Raw genomic sequence first — 4,546 nt, 5'->3', positions numbered from 1 at the left:
AATGCTGTGACCAAGATTAGAAACTTAAAAACCCAACTGCGGTTCACCTTCTACCACAGTCAGCCTATTGTACAATCAAATGCTCTAACTTACTTTAGGACTGAACAGTTCAGCAATGATTACATTAGCTCTCTCTGCAAGCAAAACATGTACAATGAAGCTCTTGTAGCATTTGACTTCTTGCAAAACAATACAAACTTCAGGATAAGACCTAGCACTTATGCTGGTTTAATCTCTGCATGCTCTTCTCTGAGATCTCTACAACTTGGAAGAAAAGTCCATGATCATATTTTATCGTCCAACTGTCAGCCAGATGTTGTTCTAAATAACCATATTCTTAATATGTAAGGCAAATGTGGTTCATTGGAGGATGCTAGAATGGTTTTTGATGAAATGCCGCAAAGGAATGTGGTCTCTTGGACTGCTATGATCGCTGGATGCTCTCAGAACGGCCAAGAAAATGATGCGATTGAACTGTACATACAAATGCTACAGTCAGGAGTTATGCCGGATCAGTTTACCTTTGGAAGCATAATAAGAGCTTGCTCTGGTCTATGCTGTGTTGGCTTAGGAAGGCAACTTCATGCCCATGTCATAAAATCAGAACATGGTTCTCATCTGATTTCACAGAATGCTCTAATCGCAATGTACACAAAGTTTGATCGAATTTTGGATGCATGGAATGTGTTTTCCAGTATCGCTAGGAAGGATATAACTTCATGGGGTTCAATTATTGCTGGGTTTTCCAAACTTGGTTATGAGTTAGAAGCTTTGAGCCATTTTAATGAAATGCTCCATCATGGTGGTTACCAGCCAAATGAATTTATATTTGGCAGTGTTTTTAGTGCTTGTAGCAGTCTCCTACATCATGAATGTGGGAGGCAGATACATGGTATATGCATAAAATTTGGGTTGGGTGGAGATATTTTTGCCGGATGTTCCCTTTGTGACATGTATGCCCGATGTGGTTTGTTAGATTTTGCAAGAACTGTATTTAATGAGATAGAAAGCCCTGATTTAGCATCATGGAATGCAATTATTGCTGGGGTTGCTAGTCGTAGCAATGCCAACGAAGCCATGTCACTCTTTTCAGAAATGAGGGACCGTGAGCTGATACCTGATGGGCTCACTGTTCGTTCCCTACTTTGTGCTCGCACCAGCCCTTTGACACTTTATCAGGCTATGCAAATTCACTCCTATATTATTAAGATGGGGTTTGATTCTAATGTTCCTGTCTGTAATGCTATGCTGACCATGTATGCTAAGTGCTCTGTTCTCTGCAATGCCTTACTGGTATTTAAAGAGCTGGGCAAGAATGCAGATTTAGTTTCTTGAAACTCAATTCTTGCAGCTTGTCTTCAGCACAACGATGCTGGAGAGTTATTCAGATTGGTTAGCCTAATGCTTGCTTCTCAAACTAAGCCAGATCACATTACTTTCAATGATGTAATGGGGGCTTGCGCAGAAATGGCTACTTTAGAAATGGGAACTCAACTTCATTGCTACATAATGAAAACTGGGCTTGCACTTGATGTTTTTGTCAGGAATGGATTGATCGACATGTATATAAAATATGGCTCCTTTGGAAGTGCTTGGGAACTCTTTAACTTTATGGAAGATCCAGATGTTGTCTCGTGGAGTAGTTTGATTATGGGATATGCTCAGTTTGGATGTGGAGAGGAAGCTCTTAAACTGTTCAGAAGGATGAGAAGTCTAGGAGTTAGGCCAAATCATGTGACACTTGTTCGTGTTCTTGCAGCCTGCAGTCACGTTGGACTGGTAGAAGAAGGGTTGCAGTTGTATAGGATCATGGAAAATGAGTTTGGGATTATACCAACAAGAGAGCATAATTCTTGTGTGGTTTACTTGCTTGCTCGTGCTGGACGTGTACATGAAGCTGAGGATTTTATCAACCAAATGGCTTTTGACGCTGATATCGTGGTATGGAAGTCTCTGTTAGCTTCCTGTAAAACCCATGGGAATGTTGATGTTGAGAAACGAGCGGCTGAGAATATTTTGAAAATCGATCCTACAAATTCTGCCGCTCTTGTATTGCTTTGCAACATATATGCTTCTTCCGGAAAGTGGGAGGAAGTCGCTAGATTAAGGGGCTCAATGAAAGAAAGAGGTGTAAGGAAAGTTCCTGGTCAGAGCTGGATTGAAATTCAGAGTAAGATCAATGTGTTCTTTGCCGAAGATAGTATGCATCCAGAAAGGGACAAAATATACACAATCCTGGAAGCGCTCTGGTTGCAGATGCTGGATGAGGGTTATGTTTCAATCCAGATGTTGGCTTCAACTGAACATTTACAGTGGTCGAATGAGCTTCACTCTCACTATTCAACAAAATAGAATGTGGCTGGCCATCCAGGAGGTTCCATATTAACCATTGTCCTTGGAGTCTTGTTCAGAAAAACTTACGGGTATGCTTTGGTGCTTTATCATGCCTTTAAAATTTTTTAAATCTTTTTTATTGCATTTAAACTAAAGATTTGTTGGTGACATAATTATTGAAAAGTGACTACAATGAAGGATTTTCCAATACTAATGGGCATGATCTCTCATGATAGTTTCTTGAGCTCTAACAATTTGCTATTTTATTTTAATAATCAATTTTTGGTCTGAAATATTAACTGCTGATTGATTTTTTTCCCCCCTTTTGTTTAACTTTTTTGGCAGGGGAATATTCTTGTGTGATTGACAAGATTACTGAGCCTGCTCTTCCTTGTACTTCATCAAAGCCTCATGGCTTACCCACTCTTCCTGGTACTTTATCAAAGCGTCATCGCTTAAGTTTCTTATTGTCTTGATGAGCTCAAGAATCATTTTATACATTGAAAAGGGGTTTATGCTTTCTCTAAGACTCAAACATGGAATTTAGATTAGGGAGATAGAGCTCTATAACTTGACAGGTTTATAGATGATTCTAAATTGCAATTGGTATATGTGTAATGTGTTTGACTACAATGCCATGCTGGCGTCGATTGACCTTGACCTGTAAGGCACACCAGTAATTTGCAGTAACTTTCCGAAACTTGAGACAGTGAAACATATGCTGAAAACAAATTCATAGCAGCCCATGGATTCATGCTTTAAGACATCAGCACAGTTACGACTCATTGGCATGTATTACAAAGTTCATGAGGATGCTGGCACAACATGATAGCCATTTTCTGGTTATATTATTTTAGGTACGCGCTCAGCAGTCAAGATGTAGATTGAGGAGGCAGCATTCATTAAAGGCATGCACTCTTGAAGACCACACTTGAGGAAATCTTCCAAGATGCTGTAAACCCAACTATGAATAGTCCATCCTCTTCGTGTAACGGCTTAGATCTTCTGTTCAATTATTGCTGCTGCAGCTTGCTTGTCATAAGTTGCCACTGGCTACAGCTGCTAAGGTAAAAGCATCTTCATGTGCTTGTGCGTGTTTATTTGACTAGCCGTCTTCTAGTGATCTTTGTTGCCCTCGATCAATGTGCTAAGATATATGTAAATTGCTTTAGGAAATGCACGTTCTTCCTCATCTACAGGATTTTGCAGTTCCAAAATCATAAATCCAATAGAAACAATAAATAAATAAATCATCCTCAAACAAGTAAATGATTCCAGAATATTTGAGGTCCTATGAGAATACAAGGGATCTATTTGTTCCATGGTATCACTAGTGTATGTAAAACTGTGGAAATTTATGTTTCTTTTATGCATGGTGTTGGCCTTGCAGCTGGCTAGATTTCAAAAATATGTTGAGCCATTGAGAATCCAAACAGTGTCTGGAACTAGAATTAAATAGATTATAGCAATTACATTTTTGTTATCAGAAGAGCACAACTGGTAAATACAGTACTAGTTTCTATGGACTTGATGCAAAGAAACAAATAAAGCCAACAACAAAAAACTGTTTAATAAAAATTGACGGTGACTTGCAGCTTTACTCTTCATCATCTTTTGGTTTGGTTAAAATTGATTCTCTTCGTGGGCGATGCTATTAGAATGTTCTAATAGCTGTGTTTCAACTTGGAATTTTCTAACAAAAATAAAGCGCAAATAAAGGGGAAAATATAGCGCATTCTTCATTAAATTTCCTATAATTAAAAATGGTCCTCTTTGTCAATGGATAATTGTGAATCATGAATTGAAAGGTAGCACTATTGATTGACAAGTTAATGAACTTTTTCAATGAGAAAGAGTTTTGATTTTTTCTTTCAAAATCTTAAGATATGAAATTAACCTACTTGTTTGTATTTGAAGACCTTTTCGCTTAAGTAGTATCAGATACTCTTTAGTGATCTCTAATTTGGTTTAAGAAAATAATCTACACTATAAAAAATAATCCTCATCTAGATCCAGATAAATTAATCAAAAACCTTGACGAAAATGCAACACAACCAATAAACAAATAACACCATGATATGTGCATACACGTGCTAGTAGTGGCAACAAGATGGAAAGTGATAGTGGGCCTACTGGCAAGATGGAAGACTTAGTCTACTTTGTTTGTTCAGTCATTAATTATTGAGTCGGTTATTGAATAAGTCTTGGGTAG

At 38.1% G+C, this 4,546-nt stretch overlaps 1 pseudogene; it reads left to right on the top strand.

Moving 5' to 3' along the window:
- Positions 1-3,756, top strand: LOC102626313 (pentatricopeptide repeat-containing protein At3g53360, mitochondrial-like; annotated as a pseudogene).
- The last annotated feature ends 790 nt before the right edge of the window (positions 3,757-4,546 follow it).

This window comes from Citrus sinensis, chromosome 6, assembly GCF_022201045.2.
Source record: "Citrus sinensis cultivar Valencia sweet orange chromosome 6, DVS_A1.0, whole genome shotgun sequence".
Taxonomy (NCBI): Eukaryota; Viridiplantae; Streptophyta; class Magnoliopsida; order Sapindales; family Rutaceae; genus Citrus; species Citrus sinensis.
Note: the sequence above shows the minus strand (reverse complement) of the source record. Positions and strands in the feature narration are given on the sequence as shown.